This window comes from Puma concolor, chromosome B3 (genome assembly GCF_028749965.1).
Source record: "Puma concolor isolate L17-30 chromosome B3, mPumCon1.1.hap2, whole genome shotgun sequence".
Lineage (NCBI taxonomy): Eukaryota > Metazoa > Chordata > Mammalia > Carnivora > Felidae > Puma > Puma concolor.
In genome coordinates this window covers 112,938,383-112,958,623 of record NC_141672.1, presented here as the reverse complement: position 1 = coordinate 112,958,623, position 20,241 = coordinate 112,938,383, and the positions used below count along the sequence as shown (strand labels likewise).

Below are 20,241 nucleotides of genomic sequence, written 5' to 3'. Positions count from 1 at the left end.
GGCTTAATCATTTCTAGCTTTTGATTTAAATGAGAGATGTGTGACTCTTAACTTTCACTTGAACACTTAGAGGCCACTGCAAGTTTTTAATTGACCTAATTTTGATATTGTTGTGTCTTAGGGAATAGGGAGGCAAGGAGAGGAAAAAAGAATGGCCAGTCCATGGAGCAGTCAGAACACATGCAACATTTATTAAGTTTGCTGTCTTATATGGGCAGGGTTCATGGAGCCCCAAAACAATTATAATATTAAGATCAAAGATCACCATAATAAGTAGATAACATTTAAAATATTGCAAGAGTTACCAAAATGTGACACAGAGACAAGAAGTGAGCGAATGCTGCTGAGACCCACAGACTTGCTCGATGCAGGGTTACCACAAACCTACAGTTTGTGAAAAACAAAACAAACAAAAAACCGAAACTGCAATATATGCGAAGCGCAATAAAGCGAAATGCAAAATGAGGTATGCCTGCCTATATTACATGATTCACATTTTACAGATGAAGGGACTAGGATATCATAGCCCACAAGAGATTCACTAAAGAGGACACGAACAAAGCCAAGAGAGAGGAGAACTTAAACATGGTTAAACATTGTGTTCTTTCTTATTTTACGGATGATGAAACAAACAGGCCTTGTAACGTTAAATAATTTACCCTAAGTTACATGATTATTTGACGGTTCACTTGAAATTTGAACTCAAGTTTGTTTGTCTGACTCCCAACCCTGTGCTCTGACAGGTCATAAGGTATCTTTGAGCAGTTATACATTATATTCCAGAAGCTGAATACTATCCTTCCCCAGAAGATATTCTAATTTATAACAGGTTACCCCATTGTGAATTGAATTCGGCCATCAATGGGTCTTATTCTAGACAGAGCTGAATTTTGATCTTCAATCAATAATTTGCATCGGTAAAATACAATTTTAGGAAAAGTTATTCTAAAAGTTTATTAGTATTTTTGAATGAAACTACCAGAATTTTGAATTTTCTTCATATCTAACAGTATAATTATATGACATATTAATATCAGAATAGAAATGAGTCAGAATTATGAATATTTATGTATATATCATCCAATAAAGCTATCAGCTCTCCACATTAGAATAATTAAACCCATGAAAACAGGATCCCCATTACCCCCACAAATCTAGCAACAGCTCACAAATGCATTACAATACCTCATCTCTGCTAATAATTATTATGATGTACTGGGATAACTTGTCCAAGCAAAACCTTTCTCTAGAGATAGGAATGGAGCTTAGTAACAGTTTTATCAGTCCACGTTAGTTTGAGGCTCTGAGAATAATGTCGTAAAAACCCCAAGGTTGCAGTATATAAGAAGTGTAGCTAGCATTCATATAAGAAGTTAGAGTACAGGGGCACCTGGGTGGCTCAGTTGGTTAAGCATCCGACTTCGGCTCAGGTCATGATCTCGCAGTCCATGGGTTTGAGCCTCGTGTCATGACAGCTCAGAGCCTGGAGCCTGCTTCCGATTCTGTGTCTCCCTCTCTCTCTGTGCCCCTCCCCTGCTCTCGTTCTCTCTCTCTCTGTCCCTCAGAAATAAATAAACGTTAAAAAAAAAATTAAAAAAAAAAGAAGTTAGAGTATAACAAAGTAGAAATCTTAAGTCTTATTGGGCATCATGGCTGTGTTGTGGCCCAGAAAGAAGAGAGAAAGGCAAAAGAAGGGCAAAAGAGCGTATCTCTCAGTAGAACGTCTTACCCACTTAATGGGAAGTACTCCACAAATATTAAATCAGAAAGGGCCTAATTCAGTCACACTGATCTAGTCACAGTGTTTATGGTTGCATACATTTTCAATTTAATCTATTGGCTTGTGTAACCTACATGGCAACCTAGTCTTCCCACAGTCTGTCTATAGCTTGTGCTAAAAATTATCACTAACTAGCAATCACTGATGTCAGTCATGCCACCTCATCTATCCTCAAACCTTCATGGGACATACTTAGGCTTAAAACAAACACCAAATTACATTTGAATGATAAAGGAAGTTTGCTGATTTTTGAGGGGGTAAGGGGAAAGGCTACAGGGAAAGGAAACATTTAAAGACCAGGTTTACTATATGCCAGGTGCTATACATATTTCAGTTACTGAAATCAAACCCTAAGCAGGAGGAGTTCTTGTTATCACCATCATATAGCTGAAGAAACTCTACAGAAGACAAATTATTAGCAAGCACACAGTGGGATTTAAACCTAGATTTATCTGGCTTCAGAGTGTTAGGTTCTTCTTACCATACCACAATAGCCTATTATCTGCTTCCAAATCACTATTTACTTTCTCACCAACTAGATGAAGAGTAGAATGATTTGCCCTTAGTTTGTGCAGACATCTTAAACTACTGACACTATGCAGCAACTTTTGAAACTAAAAATTGTTTCTGAAAAGAGGTTCTAAATGTATTCAGCTTAATTCTCCCTAACACTGAAAGCAATAATATAAAGAACTAGGGCAGCAGTGTTTTTTAAGGAGCAAAGAGCAGCAGCTTTTGTATCCAGAAAAGTTGAACAGCTATAGTGTAGCTAAAATGTTCTTTGAAGTGCTGTATAATATTTAACTAAAAAAACTGCTTCTTCTGAGCAATGTGTCAAACTCAGCATATGTTATGTAAATAAATCAGTTCAGAAAGGAGTCCTAGGCTTCTCCAGCTGTGTAACATTTCTCCCCTCATTAGGAAAGCAAGAGAAAGAAAACCTAATGATGTGTTTACTCTGCATGGTTCACGCATACGGGATTTTACAGTACAGATTGGTGGAACTATCCTAAGAAGTTCTACAGAACAGCTGCTAATAACTTTTTATCAAGTTTGATGCACTCCTGCAAAACAGAAATGACAGAAGGGGAAAAGTTCATCAAGTTGCTTGCTTATAGCAATTTTAAAGGTATAAAGGTATAAAGATAGAGTCTTTGGCCATGCAGAAAGTATGTGGAAGAAATCATATGTGGACATTGGCCCCAGATGATTTATATATACATACATACATACATACATATATACAAGTATATATATACGTGTGTGTGTGTGTGTGTGTGTGTGTGTGTGTGTATATATATATATATATATATATATATATATATATAATTAGAGAGAGACAGAGACAGAGAGGGAATGAACGAACAGGGGAGAGGGGAAGAGGGAGAGAGAGAATCCTAAGCAGGCTCCATGTTCGGCATGGAGCCTCAATCCCCAGATCTTGAGATCATGACCTGGGCTGAGATCAAGAGTCAGATGCTCAACTGAGCCAGCTGCCCAGTGCCCTTAGAATGCAGTGTTGAGTTACTTCACAAGTAATGCAGAATGTATCACTTTGGGAAAAAAATGATTAAGGGAATGTGCTAAAAGGATCATGTGAGAACATTCTGCCAGGCTGTTGGGCTGTACTGTGAATTCTACTTGCTAGCCGAGTTTGTGTTTTTCTAATGTTTACAATAAAAAGAAACATCCAATATACTGGCCTTCTGATATTATATAATCTTTTGCAATTAAAGACATTGTAAGTTTAGCACCCATATTTTAGATTTCTCTGAATAAACAGTTAACAGAAGTGCAGGGCAGGAGACAGGGAAAGTGGGACCTTTATAAGAAGGGAAGGAGAGGGGCGCCTGGATGGCTCAGTTGGTTAGGGGTCTGACTTTGGCTCAGATCATGATCCCACGGTTGGTGGGTTTAAGCCCTGCGTTAGGCTCTGTGCTGACAGCTTGAACCTGGAGCCTGCTTCAGATTCTGTGTCTCCTCTCTCTCTGTCCCTCCCCAACTCATTCTCTGTCTCTGTCTCTCAAAAACAAAACAAAAAAACCCCACACATTTAAAAAAATTTTTACAAAAGGGGGAAGGAGAGGAAGAGACTGGCATGTCTGAGTCCTTACTAATATACTCACATTTAATTCTCACAACTACAAAAGTGGGTATTATCTTCATTTTCCAGATAAGGAAACTGATAGGGAGTCAATTGTTGACTCACCCACCTTACTGGCTCTGCTCCCGCTGTCAGTTACCTCATTTCTGTGATTCGCAGTTTCCTCATCAGTGCAATAGGACTGGTACTAATCTACCTCATAGGTACCTCCTAGGGTGTCTAAATGAGCTAACATATACATCTAAACGATGTGGAAACCTTAGTTCCATCTTCCTTCTTGCAGAGTAATTACTAATTTGTTCAGTCACAATCTGTCCAAAGTATAGTAAGACATACACAGCTGGAAACAAACCAGGTTAAAGGACTAGTAATCAATTTGCCATTTTACTACATTTTCATTATATTTCATTTCATATCCTTTATCTTCATACTACTACGGCATACTACATTAAAAAGAGTATGTCCCAAATATCAGAGTACCCTTCAAATTTGGAAAACAGTCAACAACTTTCTTCATCCCCTGATTTCTAACAGAGGGCTCAGAGCCCTCCAATGAGGTATCTCATATTTTATGTTATCCATGACTAAATAACCTATGAAGTAGTATCAAGAGAAAGCCATGTCACTCAAGATGATGTCATGGTAACACAGAAATTTAAAAACTAAACAGGTTACTAACATGAATGTTTATAGCATTTATTCATAATATTCTAAAACGGAAAACCCAAATGTCCATCAGCTCAGGTGACTACATAAAGAAGCTGTGGTTCACCCATATAATGGAATACAACTCAGTAATAAACTAATACCTGATATCTGCAACGACATGGATGAATCTTTTTTTTTTTAAGTTTATTTATTTATTTTGAAAGAGAGAGACAGAGAGAGTGAGAGCAGGGGAGGGGCAGAGTGAGGAGAGGAGGAGGAGGAGGAGGAGGAGGAGGAGGAGGAGGAGGAGGAGGAGAGAGAATCCCAAGCAGGCTCCGTGCTGTCAGCACAGAGCCTGATGCAGGGAACTTACAAACCATGAGATCATGACCTGAACCAAAACGCAGAGTTGGACGCTTAACCAATGGAGCCATCCAGGCGCCCCATGGATGAATCTTTAAAAGCATTTTACTGGGCGCCTGGGTGGCGCAGTCGGTTAAGCGTCCGACTTCAGCCAGGTCACGATCTTGCGCTCCGTGAGTTCGAGCCCCGCGTCGGGCTCTGGGCTGATGGCTCAGAGCCTGGAGCCTGTTTCCGATTCTGTGTCTCCCTCTCTCTCTGCCCCTCCCCCGTTCATGCTCTGTCTCTCTCTGTCCCAAAAATAAATAAACGTTGAAAAAAAAAAAATTTAAAAAAAAAATAAATAAAAGCATTTTACTAAGTGAAAGAAGGCAGACACAAAAGGTTACTTAATACATGATCCCATTTACATGACATTCTGGAAAAAAGCAAAATTACAGGGATAAAAATTAGGTAAGTAGTGGTGGCAAGGGATTAAGAGGCACTAGGAACTTTGAGGGGTAATGGAAATGTTCTAGATTTTTATTGTTCTGGTACAGGTTACATGACTGTATACATCTGTCAAAACTTAACTGTACACTTTAAAAGGACTGCATTTTGGGGGTGCCTGGGTGGCTCGGTCGGTTAAGTGTCTGGCTTCAGTTCAGGTCACGATCTCACAGTTCGTGGGTTCGAGCTCCACACCAGGCTCTGTGCTGACAGCTTGGAGCCTGGAGCCTGCTTCAGATTCTGTGTCTCCCTCTCTTTCTCTGCCCTTCCCCCACTCTCGTTCTGTTCTGTCACAAAAATAAACATTAAAAAAAAAAACTTAAAAGGAGTGCATTTTACTGCATGTAAATTATATCTCAATAAATCTGACTTTTAAAACTTGTAATTTATAAAATTAGTCAAGAATAAATGCATTTCAAAGGGTGTCTGGGTGGCAGTTAAGCATCTGACTCTTAATTTTAGCTCAGGTCATATCTCACAGTTCATGAGATTGAGCCCCACGTCAGACCCTGCACTATCTTCTTGGGATTCTCTCTCTCTCTCTGCCTCTCCCCTGCTCATGCTGTCTCTCTCTCCCCCAAATAAACATTTAAGAAAAGATTTTTTTAAAAAGAATTAATACATTTCTATCATTTTTTTTGAGTAATAAATGCTATGAATATACAGAAGTAACTTATAAAATAGGCCATAAACAAAAGGAGAGACTGTATTTGGGGGGTGGGGGGGGGAAACAAGCTTTTGAGCCCAATACTCCTAGATTTCAATAGTGGTAATCTGGACAATCTTGGACCAGGTAATCTCAATTTTCTTATCTGTAAAGCTGAGATAATACCTTCTACTTTATAAAGCAGTTGTAAGACTAAATGAACACTTAATTTGGTTCCCACCGTGTATCAGGCAAAGAAAGGAAAATGTCAATGGATGGAAGTGATACCTCTTTTTGAAGTCAATAAAGAGTAAGTTTCATCTATCTGTATCAGTTCATTTAATCAGCATCTATTTGTTAACATCTATTATATGGTAAGTCACCATTTTCCCAAATAAGCATTATGAAAAAAGAGAGAATTATATGTCTCTCCCCCTGAAAAGAACACCGTTCTCTAAATTTCTATAATTTTTATTATCTCATGAAAGTTGGTAAGAACAGCAATCAAGAAACAAACAGAATGATATATTAGTAAGGAAAATACATTTTATCAGCAACAAATGTGAATTAAGTAAGATTTAAGCTAAGGTTTCCCAAATGTACAATTTTCTGAGCAAACAGGAAGGTTACCAAATTGAATTAACTTCAGCACTGTAGGAACTTTCATTTAACTCCTACTTAAGACTTTACTGCATGCTGAGCAAAGGGTATGGATACTTTCTGGTGGTTTTTAAAACTGAGATGAATGTAAATTACCACAAAGAAATCCATTTACCTAAATAAATAAGGTGGCTGGAGTAGAAATGAAACTTATCCAAAATAGTATTTCTTAATGCACAAAAATATATTTCTATACATTTTCTAAGGGTTGAAGCTAACTTTTCACTGACAATTATGTAAAGTCTCAGATCCTGGCACTAGGATCATTTATGATGGTAAACCTGAATTACAAATATTTAACAAAGAAAATTACATCTTCTAGGATTTTTTCCCCAAATCAAAATCCTTCTCTCCATATACATATATATGTTTATTATGTATATTTCATATACACATACATACATATATTTTTTCTTCTGGCAACAAAGCCTATTGTATACCGAAGCACACGCTGCTTCATGTTTCTAAAAAATTATTCCTTCAGAACAGAATTTAAAGTATTATCCAACGTCTCATGAGCTTTAGGTTTCAAAGTGTGGCAAATACTGATTCAAGAATAAGAAATGAAGATAATACACAAATTTTCCCTTTGCTCTTCAGCCAACCATAAAGCAGAGATGGCCTTCCAACAACCCAATATGAATCTCTTCCTATCATGTCCTATGATGCACATTTGTAATAAGGATAGAGATCATTCTTTGTTAGTGCTAAACTCCATCTCTGGGAAGCAGAGTGAATTTATGTAGGCATGTATATTTTGAGAGAGAAAGAGCAGGGTAGGAACAGAGAGAGCGAGCGAGAGAGAAAGAATGACTCCCAAGCAGGCTCCACGCTGACATCACAGAGCCTGATACAGGGCTCAAACCTATGAAGTGTGAGATCATGAGCTGAGCTGGAATCAAGTTCGGACGCTTAACAGACTGAGCGCCACCCAGACGCCCCAGAAACAGAGTGAATTTTAAAAGCTTAATATTATATACTGAATCTGAAGACATAATACCAATGTTTTCTACCCCCTTACTATTTACTGCCTAGGGTACGAAAGGGAGAAGGTGTTCACATTTGTTATTGGCAACTATTTCTTGACTGAAAATTAAATTCTTCTGGCCGTTTCTTGGTATAAATTGATATGGTCTGAATGCAGAAATGAAACAAGGGGACTTTGTTTGTAAGCTAAAAACAAACAAGGTCATTGAAACTTTTATTTCTCATTCTCCACTTTAGTCAGAAAGTGACTAGTGCTCCACAATGGAGCAAAGGGGGTTATAGGAATTTGGGGGCTTCAAGACTTCTGGGGGTCATATGGAATCTTTTACATGTTTTCCATATACTTTAGACCTAAACTCTCTGAGGTTATGGAGCACCCTAAAGATAAACATGTCCAACCTGAACATACTTTTCTATAAGGAACTCCTTAAGAGGATTCATAAAATTCTAAACCAGTATATCTTCCTGCAGTCTTTCCAGGAAAATGAGAAATTACCCTAAAATGCCCCAATATGGATATCCTACAATCTTTAATAATATCAAATAAGTTATTTCTTTACATTATTAGAAAATTATTTCTCATTTGTATATCCTCTGCCTCATTCCTTAATGTCTACTGCAGCACATCCTCCACCAAAACAGAAACACTCTGAATTTATGATTTTGGACTAAAGTTTGAAACTTTCCAAGGATGAATTTCTTATATACCTTTGCTGTTGCATTTATATCAGAAAATAAAGTTGAAAGAAAGAAAGAAAGAAAGAAAGAAAGAAAGAAAGAAACAAAAAAAGAAAAGAAAAGAAAAGAAAAGAAAAGAAAAGAAAAGAAAAGAAAAGAAAAGAAAAGAAAGAAAAAGAAAGTTAAGTCCTTGAGGGGGGAAACCATGTGTGAAAAGATTTTTCTCCCTGCCAAAGTGCCTAGGAGTTTTCTTTCCACATAATAGCCTAATTATTCCTGAAATAAATTTGGATAAATTCCTATGAATGTAATTCCCACCTCAAATTCTACTTTGCTATCTCATCCTAAATATCCACCTAAGGAGAAGTAGCCAGTTTGGGAAGTGTAAAGGATCCTAAGCTCTGCAATAATGAAATACACATTAAAAAATCAACACGTTAGGGGCGCCTGGGTGGCGCAGTCGGTTAAGCGTCCGACTTCAGCCAGGTCACGATCTCGCGGTCCGTGAGTTCGAGCCCCGCGTCGGGCTCTGGGCTGATGGCTCAGAGCCTGGATCCTGTTTCCGATTCTGTGTCTCCCTCTCTCTCTGCCCCTCCCCCGTTCATGCTCTGTCTCTCTCTGTCCCAAAAAAATAAATAAACGTTAAAAAAAAAATCAACACGTTAAAAAAAAAAAAGTATTTTGAAATCTTTAAGACAACTGGCAGAATAAGAAAAAAAGTACAATTGAGCAATTTCTACTTTCACAACAAATAAACCTAAGAGGAAGGAAGGAAAATGGGCACATGAGTTTACACACACACACACACACACACACACGCTTCATGCACTCACACCAATCCCAATGTACCAAGTGATAAATCAAGATCTTTACCTGGAAAAACATTTTGTAATATAGCACAATATTATGTATCTCATCTAAGATGCTACTGCCTAGAAATATCATTGATTATTTTTAGCATTTTCTTTCTTTTTTTAATGTTTATTTATTTGGGGGAAGGGGAGAGAGAGAGGGAGAGGGAGGGGGAATGAAGGAACGAAGGAACGAACAAGCAGGGGAGGGGCACAGACAGATGGAGACAGAATCTGAAGCAGGCTCCAGGCTCTGAGCTGTCAGCACAGAGCCCGATGCAGGGCTCAAAATCACGGGCAGTGAGATCATGACCTGAGCCGAAGTCGGATGCTTGACTGAGCCATCCAGGTGCTCTGAAATATCACTGATTATTCAGATATAATATTACACCTGGATCAGCTACTGACTGTTAGAAAAGCATTAATGACTGTTCAACCATACTCTCCTATCAGACTGATACTATTGGCTTGACATACCAACATACTAGATACATATAGGAAGTTGTCCTCTAGCTTAAATAATTAGAATATTATTTTTATGCAGATAAAAGGGAACTATGATCACTCTGTCAACAGTCTGTTTTATTCCATTCAAAGGTTTGTATGAAAGGCAGAAACACCTATATACCCTAAATAAGAAAAACTTGTAAGGCATACATAAAGATATTGAAAAGGTCTTTCAAGAGCTAAAGAACAGAGAACACTAATAACATAAATATGAAATGGGGGCATTTGCTGTGAGTTTCAAGAGTTCAACGAATACTCCACCAATTCACCTGATTTTTTAGGAATGACTGGAAAATAAATGGTAGAAGCAAAAACAAAACCCGTCTCCTTGGAAAAATTTGGTAAAATTTAGATATTTTTGTCTTCAAAAATCTAAAGTATAATAAAATCTGTCTCTCTCTGTCCACTTATCCACACCCGAAGAGAGCACTAGGAGAAAACTGATTTTTGTCAGAACTGCAAAGTGGATTTGAATTCTTGACCATTTGTTCGCTTTTTCAAATATTTATTTTCGCTATCTTGTTTGAATTATCTATATATCAAGTATTCCATCTGAAATACAGGCTTTTTTACTTTAGAAGGGAGTCCTGAGCCACAGAACACAGACAGTCTCTAGAAGCTAGAAATGCAAGCAACAGGCAATTCCTAAAGCCTCAAGAGGAATGCAATTCTGCCAATACCTGGATTTTAGTCCAGTGAAATCCACTTTGGACTTCTCACTTCCAGAACTATAAGATAATTAATAAATTTGTGTTATTTAAAGCCACTACATGGTAATTTGTTACAACAGAAATAGAAACCTAATACATCTAGCAATTCAGAAGTCTCAATAATTATTTTTACTGATCCCTGGTTGTGGATACTTACACAGAATCGGCACCTTAATACTACTCTGATAATCAGGTTTGGTAGGCATAATCTTTTGGTTAACAAGACAGAAAGTCTCAAATCAAAGAAAACATTAAAACGAAAAAACAGCAATAAATCATGCCTCTCACGGTAGACTATAGGTCAAACATGTATTACTGAGAGAATGCTGAAGTTTGCAACTATGTGCGTTTGCCTACTTCTCCTTTTAGTTGTACTGCTTTTCCTCCATCTATTTTAAACTCCTGTCATTAGATGCCTACAGATCTAGGACTGTTATAGCCTTTTGACGAACTGACCCCTTTTATGTTATGAAACAATTTTCCTATTTTTTGTTCTGAAATCTACATTATCCAGTATCAATATAGGAACTCCAGCTTTCTTGTGATTACTGTTTACATGGTGTTATCTTTTCTGTTTACTTTTAACCGGTATCTTTATATTCAAAGTGGCTTTCTTATAGACAGTATGTAATTGAGTCTTACTTTTAAAACATCTAATCAGGTAGTGAGCATATAGACCATTTAATGTGATCACCAATATGGATGGATTTAACTCTGTTTTACTATATCTGTCTTATCTCTGTTCTCTTTCTCTTTCTTTCTTTCTTTCTTTCTTTCTTTCTTTCTTTCTTTCTTTCCATCTTTTGGTGTTTTTTATGATTCCATTTTAGCTCTACCATTTTTAGCTCTACCTCCTTTTTTTTGTTTTTAACTTCTACTTATAAACACCATAATGTGTTGTTATTCTTGTTCTAAACAATTGTCTTTAAGAATATATGAGGGGAAAAAGAATTTTATATCCACACACATATTTACCATTTCTTATACTCTTCATTTCTTTTTGTGGATACAAATTTCCATCTGAGATTATTTTCTTTCTGCGTGAAGAACTACTCTTTTAACATATCTTATAGTATAAGCCTGCTGGTGACAAATTCTCTCAGCTTTGTTTATCTAAAAAACTCTTTATTTTGCCTTCAACTTGGAAACATCCTTTTTGCCAGGTACAGAGTTCCAGGTTGAGTTTTTGTTTTTCTTCTTCTAGTACTTTAAGGATGTCATTTCTGGCATGCATAGCTTCTGACAAGTCTGTAGTGATTTTTATGTTATTGTTCATCTGTTATTTAAGGTGGTATATTTTCCCCTGGCTGCTTTTAAGGTTTCTTTCAAGATTTTTGTCACTGGTTTCAACAATTTAATTTTTGTGCCTGGTTCTTCTGCTTGGAAATTTGTGAACTTCTATAATCTGTGGGTTTACAGTTTTCATCAAACTTGGTAAATATTTGCCTTCTATTTTTTGAAATATTTTTTTGTCTCCCGATCTCCTTCTAAAACTTGTTATACTTGTGTTAAATAGCTTAATGTTGTTCCATAGCTCACTGATAGGTTTTTTCCAACTATTTTTTTCTGTTGGCATTTCATTTTAGATAGTTGCTATGTCTTCAGGTTTTAACTAATCTTTTTCTCCTGCAATGTCTGTTAATCTCATCTGCTGTATTTTCCACTTCAGGGAATTTTATTTTTCATCTCTGGAAGTTCTATTTGGGTCTCTCTTTTGAAAAACAACTCCTACTTCTCTCAATGACATGTTTGTTTTCCTTTACTCTCTTGAACATACGGAGTATAGTTATAATCACTGCTTTAATGTCCTTGTCTGCTAATTTGATCATATGTGCCATCTTTCTCTCTTCCTATTGGTTGATTCTTCTCCTGGTCTTGGGTCACATTTTCTGCTTCTTTGCATGTCCGGTAATTTTTTATAGGATGCAAGACATTAAGAATTGTTGGGTAATGAAATTTTTTCAGATCTGTTATGGATATTTTTACCTTTCATGCTTCATCTTCACTACTGCATGTTTTTTAAAGCAGAAAATGGTATTTATAGAAAATATGAGTTGACAAATGAATTTGTGCAATTTACTTTTTTGTCTACGACAAAATTTTAAGTGCATAGGACAACATAAGCACAATGTTGTACACAAGGTTTCTAGAACTTTTTCAACTTCCATCACTGAAACATTATACCCATTAAATAGCAGCTACCCATTTACCCCTAGCTCCAGCCCCTGGCAATCACTACTCTACTTCCTGTTTTTCTGAGTTTGACTACTTTTAGATACCTCATATAGGAGGAATCATGCAGCATTTGTCTTTCTGGGACTGGCTTATATCACTTAGCATAAGATGTCCTCAAGGTTCACTTATGTTGCTGCCTGACAGAATTCCTCCTTAAAGGCCAAATAATATTCTACTGTACATACATATCACCATTCTCATCATTGAGACACTTGGGTTGCTTCCACCTCTTGGCATCTGTGAATAATACTTCAATGAACACAGAAGTGCAAATCTCTCTTCAAGATCCTGATTTCAATTACTTTAGGTAAATACCCAGAAGTGAGATCACTGGATCATACGGTATTGGATTTTTCTGAATTCCTGTGTTGTTGAGCTTTGTTCTGGGTGTAGTTCAATGGCCTGGAAACAGTTTGATAGTTTCAAGGTTTACTTTTTAAACTTTGTTAGGTGGGACCAGAGTACAACAGTTTCCCCTCATCTGTGGGAGATGTTTTCTAAGACACCCAGGGGATGCTGGAAGTTGAACTTAGTCCCGAAACCTATGTGTGTTTTTTTCCTAAACACATACTTCTGCTAAAGTTTAATCTATAAATTAGGCTCAGTAAGAAATTAACAACTAAAAATAGGACAATTATGACAATATACTGTAATAAGTTATGTGAATGTGGCCTCTCTCAAAATATCGTACTCTACTCACACTTCTTGTGATGATGTTAGACGATAAAATGCCTATGTGATGAGATAAAGTGAGGTGACTGACACAGGCACTGTGATGTAGCATTAGGCTACTGCCAACCTTCTGAGGATACCTCAGAAGCAGAACCACCTGCTTTTGGACCACAGTTGACCATGGGTAACTGAAACCACAGGAAGTAAAACCGCAGATAAGGAAGGGCTACTACTGTAGCTTTTGGTCTAGAGCAGTGTCCTTGAGACTTTATCCAGTGCCTATTAGGAGGTCTTTCCACTCTGGCTAATGTGGCCAACTTACTCTCTGTGATATCTGAGGGCTTTTCCTCCCACTCCTTCCAGTGGTTCTTTTCCTAGTGTTGAGTAGTTACTTCACATGTATACACAGATTGATAGCCAAAGACTTGAAGAGACACTCTCCAGGTCCCTGGAGTTCTCCATTTCTTTTTTTTTTTTTTTTTTTTTTAATTTTTTTTTTTCAACGTTTATTTATTTTTGGGACAGAGAGAGACAGAGCATGAACGGGGGGAGGGGCAGAGAGAGAGGGAGACACAGAATCGGAAACAGGCTCCAGGCTCTGAGCCATCAGCCCAGAGCCCGATGCGGGGCTCGAACTCACAGACCGCGAGATCGTGACCTGGCTGAAGTCGGACGCTTAACCGACTGCGCCACCCAGGCGCCCCTGGAGTTCTCCATTTCTATACTTCTTTCCTTTCCAATATTTTGCCTTAAAATTTTAGCTTGTCATCTCTGAACCCCAAACTCAATCCTGTGAGGCTCCTGGGCTGTTTAGGTTCCCTCTGTCGGCACTGTGGCTTAGAAACACGGTGGACTCACCCGCATTCATTTCCCCATCTCTCAGAGATCATTATCCTGGATTGACTTTTAGCCAGTATGTGAAAAACCACAACTAAGAAAGAAGTGAAGTTGAGAAGTCAATTCTTACCATTAATACGTTCTATTTGATAATTATGCCATTGCTTTGCTCCAACATAAAAAGCCTCACTTGTGTTTATACCTGACTTCATGGAGGCATGTGTTAATTACTAAACTATCTCATAAAATGTTATTATTCTACAAAGTACATTCTTTTTTAAAAAAATTTTTTTTAATGTTTTAATTATTTTTGAGACAGAGACAGAACAAGAGCAGGGGACGGGCAGAGAGAGAGGGAGACACAGAATCCGAAGCAGGCTCCAGGCTCTGAGCTGTCAGCACAGAGCCCGGCGCAGGGCTCGAACTCACAGACCGTGAGATCATGACCTAAGCTAAAGTCAGATGCTTAACCAACTGAGCCACCCAGGCACCCCAGTACATTCTATTTTTGTAAATGTTTATCCATTTTTGAGAGAGACAGAGAGAGGAAGAGGGAGAGAGGAGAAGAAGAGGGGAGGGGCAGAGAGAGAGGGAGACAAAGAATCCAAAGCAGATTCTAGGCTCCGAGCTGTCAGCACAGAGTCCAACAAGGGGCTTGAACCCATGAACCGTGAGATCATGACCTGAGCCGAAGTCCGACACTTAACCCACTGAGCCACCCAGGTGCTCCTACAAAATACATTCAAAATCAAGCATGACTGAGAAAGAATCTTCCATGGAAATGCAAAGTTTTCTTTATCTCATCTTATAAACTGAACATGTACATTTCTGGCTAACTCTCCAAGTATTTTCATTTTTTTATTAAAAATTTTAAATAAACTTTTTATCACAGTATAATATCATAATGAATAGCTTAATTTTCATGAAGTTAATGTGCCTCTGAAACCAATACCCAGATCAAGAAATATAGTACAAGAACACAAGTCTGGTTTAACATTCAGAATTCAAATTAAAAGAAAAAGAGAGGAAACCCATACCATGTCAATAGCTTTTATCATATAAAAGCATTTGATAAAATTTAGTCAGTATTTTATTAAAAATGCTTAGAGCAAACTATCGGAATAGAACTTTCTTAACCAGATACACAGAAGATTCCCTGTTATTTCCCTGTCACATCTTTCCCCCAAAGAAATAATTCTCCTGACTTCTAACACAATAAATCAGTTTTGCCTATTTTTGAACTAAGTGGAATCACAATGTGTACTCTTTTGTGACTGGCTTTTTCTCCTGAACATTATGTTCCTGAGGCTTATCCATGTGGCTGTGTACTACAATAGTTCATTTATCCTCACTGCTGTATGGTATTCCATTGTACAAATAATACCACTATTTAGTTATCCAGTTTGCTGGCTTTGAACATTTGGATGGATTCCAGTTTTTGACTGTATGGGTATTGCTCTATGAACACTCTTACACGTGTGTTTCGGAGAACATATGTTAGCATTTCTGTTGGATATATACCTAAGAGTGAAATTGTAAGGTCATGTGGTATAAGCATGATTAAGTTCAGCTTTAGTGAGAAAAAAATAAAAAAAAGTATTAACCAGAGTGGTTAAAGCAATTTATATTCCTACCAGCTGTGGAAAATGAGTTGCAAATACAATACATCCTCATCAACATTTGATAGGATCAGTCCTTGAATTCTAGCCATTCTGTAGGATAGACAGCGATACCACATCATGGGTTTAATTTATACACTGCAAATGAACAAGGAGATTGAGGATCTTTTAATATGTCTGTATGCTTTCTGAAGACCTGCTGCAAATTGACCATTTAACTGTTTTGCCCATTTTTCTATTGGGTTGTCTGTCTTCCTATTGCTGTAGAGGAGTTTTTAATATATTCTGGCTGAGTATTCTGCAAATACCTTTTGTTCCAAATGCAAATATCTTTTTCTCACTCTGTGGTCTGCCTTTTCAATCTTAACTGTAGTTTAGTGAACAGAATTCCATTCCATTCCATTCCATTCCATTCCATTCCATTCCATTCCATTCCATTCCTCTCCTCTCTCCCCTCCCCTCCCCTCCCCTCCCCTCTCCTTTTCTTAAGTAGGCGTGACACCCAGCATAGAGCCCAATGTGGGACTTGAACTCATGACCCTGAGATCAAGATATGAGCTGAAATCAAAAGTGGGACAGTTAACCAACTAAGCCACCCAGGTGCCCAAGTGAACAGAATTTCTTAATTTTAATGTATATTCCTTGCGAAAGGAAAGGAAAGGAAAGGAAAGGAAAGGAAAGGAAAGGAAAGGAAAGGAAAGGAAAGGAAAGGAAAGGAAAAAAAGAAAAAGCTGGGGGAGTAATACTTACATGAGACAAAACAGACTTGCAAACAAACATTGTAACAAGAGCCAAATAAAGGCATTACATAACGATAAACATATAATCTTCCCAGACGGAATCGGGAAGAAACAGAAAATCTGAGCAGATTACTGGCTATGAAATTGAAACAAACAAAAGTCTAGGACCAGATGGCTTCACAGGTGAATTCTACCAAACACTTAAGAGTAAATGCCTCTCCTTTTCAAACTATTCTAAAAAAAATGGAAGAGGAAGAAATGCTACCAAATTCATTCTATGAGGCCAGCATTACCCTGGCACCAAAACCAGACACTACCAAAATTAAAAAAAAAAAAAAAAAAAAAAAAAAATTATAGGCCAACATTCCTGATAAACACAGATGTAAAAATCCTCAACAATATATTAGCATAATGAATTCAACAATACACTAAAAAAGATCATTCACCACCATCAAGTGGGATTTATTCCAGAGATGCAAGATGGGTCAGTACCTATAAATCAATCAGTGTGGTACACCATGTTAACAAAACAAAGGATAAAAACCATATCATCATCTCAATAGATGTGAAAAGCCCATTTGACAAAATTCAACACCCATTCATGATAAAAAATTCTCAATAAAGTAGGTATAAAAGTTCTCAAAAATACCTCAACATAATAAAGGCTATATATGACAAACCTACAGCTAACATCATACACAATGGTAAAAAACTGGAAGTTTTTCCTTTAAGATCAAAACCACAACAAGAATGCCCACTCTTGCTACTTTTATTCAACATAACAATGGAAGTCCTAGTCACAGCAATCAGACAAGAAAAAGAAATAAAAGGCATCCAAATTGGTAAATAAGTAAAACTGTCACTACCTGCAGATGACATGATACTGTATATAGAAAACCCTAAAGACTCCACCAAAAAAAAAACAAACAAACAAACATGAGAACTAATATGTAAATTCAGAAAAGTTGCAGGATACAAAATTAATATATAGAAATGTGTGTTTCTAGACATTAATAACAAATTGCCAGAGTAATCCTATTTACACTTGCATCAAAAAGAATACAATACCTAGCAATAAATTTAACCAAGGAGGAAGAGGAAGGAGGCCTATACTCTGAAAACGTTCAGACACTGATGAAAGAAATTAAAAATGACGCAAACAGGGGCATCTGGGTGGCTCAGTAGGTTAAGCATCCAACTTTGGTTCAGGTCATGATCTTGCAGTTTGTGAGTTCGAGCCCTGTGTCAGGCTCTGTGCTGACAGTTTGGAGCCTGGAGCCTGCTTCAGATTCTGTGTCTGTATCTCTTTCTCTCTGCCCCTTCCCTGCTCATGCTCTCTCTCTCTCTCCCTCTCAAAAATAAATAAACATTTAAAAAAATTTTTTAAATGATGCAAACAAGTGGAAAGATAAACCATGCTCACGGATTGGAAAAACTGGTATCGTTAAAATGTCCATACCACCCAAAGCAATCTACAAATTCAGTGCAATCCCTATCCAAATTCCAATAGAATTTTTCACCGAACTAGAACAAATAATACTAAATATTGTTATGGAATCATAAAAACAAACAAGCAAACCCAAATAACAAAGCAATCTTGAGAAAGAAAAAAGCTGGAGGTATCACACCCACATTTCAAACTACACTGCAAAAACTACAGTAATCAAAACAGTACAATACTGGCACAAAAAGAGAGACATAGATCAATGGGACAGAACAGAGAGCCCGGAAACAAACCCATGCTTATTCAGTCAATTAATCTTCAACAAAGGACTATACAATGGGGAAAACACAGTCTTTTCAATAAATGGTATTGGGAAAACTGGACAGGTACAAGCAAAAGAATGAAACTGGACCACTTTCTTATACCACATACAGAAATAAACTCAAATGGATTAAATACCTGAATGTAAGACCTGAAATCATACAACTCCTAAAAGAAAACACTGACAGTAAACTCTTGAACATCAGTCTTATTCATATTTTTTTGGATCTGTTCTTCAAGCTAGGGCAACAAAAGCAAAAATAAACTGGGGCTAGCACAGACTAAAAAGCTTTTGCACAGTGATGGAAAGCATCAACAAATTGTAAAGGCAACCTACTAAATGGAAGAAGATATTTGCAAAGGATATTCTAATAAGGGGTTAAATCCAAAATATATAAATTATAGAATTCATATGAAAAAAGCAAACAATCGGATTAAAAACCAGGCAGAGGACCTGAATCGAAATATCCAAAGAAGACACACATGGCCAGCAGACATATGAAAAAATGCTCAACATCACTAATCACCAGGGAAATGCAAATCAAAACAGCAATAAAATATTACCTCACAGGTGTCTGAATGGCTAGTTAAAAAAATCAAAAAACAAAATAAACACAAACAAAAACAAGAATAACAAGTGTTGGTGAGGATGTAGAGAAAAGAGGCCCTCATGCCCTGTTGATGGAAATGTGAACTGGTACAGTCAGCATGGAAACTAGTATGGAGGTTTCTCAAAAATTTTAATGTCGAAATACTGTATGATCCAGCAATTCCACTTCTGGGTATTTCCCACCCAAAATGAAAAAAAAAATTCAAAAAAAAATACATGCAGTCCTATGTTCACTGCAGCATTATTTGTAATAGCCAAGATGAGGAAGCAACATAAGTGTCCACTGATAACATGAATAAAAAAGATGTGGTATACGTATAAAACGGAGTATTTTTTTTAAATTTTTTTTCAACGTTTTTATTTATTTTTGGGACAGAGAGAGACAGAGCATGAACGGGGGGAAGGGCAGAGAGAGAGGGAGACACAGAATCGGAAACAGGCTCCAGGCTCCGAGCCATCAGCCCAGAGCCTGACGCGGGGCTCGAACTCACGGACCGCGAGATCGTGACCTGGCTGAAGTCGGACGCTTAACCGACTGCGCCACCCAGGCGCCCCTAAAATGGAGTATTAATCAGCCATAAAGAAAGAATTAAATCTTGTCACTGTGACAACATGGATGGACCTAGAAGGTATCATACTAAGTGAAATGTGTCAAAGAAAGACAAATATGATTTCATTCATACGTATAATCTAAAAAAAAAAATAAATGAACAAAAATAACAAAACAAAAACAGACTCATAGATAGAGAAAAATGGGTGGTTGCCAGAGGGGAGAAAGGTAGGGGGTGGGCAAAATAGGTGAAGGGGATTAAGAGGTACCAACTTCCAATTATAAAAGAAATCAGTCAAGGGACACCTGGGTGGCTCAGTCAGTTCAGCGTCCGACTTCAGCTCAGGTCATGATCTTGCAGTTTGTGAGTCTGAGCCCCGCGCCGGACTCTGCGCTAAGAGCTCAGAGCCTGGAGCCTGCTTGGGATTCTGTGTCTCCCCCTCTTTCTGCCCCTCCCATGCTCATGCTCATGCTCTGTCTCTCAATCATAAATGAACAATTAAAAAAATTGTTTTAAATAAATCAGCCACAAGAATGTAAAGTAAGGCATGGGGAATATAGTCAGTAATTTGTAGTAATTTTGTATGGTGACAGATGGTAACTACACTTATGGTGAACATTTTTTTTAAATGTTTGTTTATTTTTGAGAGAAAGAAAGGGGGAGACAGAGCGTGAGTGGGGAGGAGCACACAGAGAGGGAGACACAGAATCCGAAGCAGGCTTCAGACTCTGAGCTGTCAGCACAGAGCCTGACGTGGGGCTCGAACCCACGAACCATGAGATCATGACCTGA

At 37.6% G+C, this 20,241-nt stretch overlaps 1 protein-coding gene across 4 annotated transcripts in view; it reads right to left on the bottom strand.

The window, feature by feature from the left end:
- Positions 1 to 20,241, bottom strand: part of GLCE (glucuronic acid epimerase) — a 119,896-nt gene that overhangs the window by 23,947 nt on the left and 75,708 nt on the right. The window contains exon 2 of one of the 4 annotated variants that reach the window (XM_086711067.1): positions 10,391 to 10,438. The exons of the other annotated variants lie outside the window; for them this stretch is intronic. The gene's annotated coding sequence lies outside the window, so the exon portion shown is untranslated. The remainder of the gene's footprint in view (positions 1 to 10,390; positions 10,439 to 20,241) is intronic. 4 annotated transcript variants of the gene reach the window in all.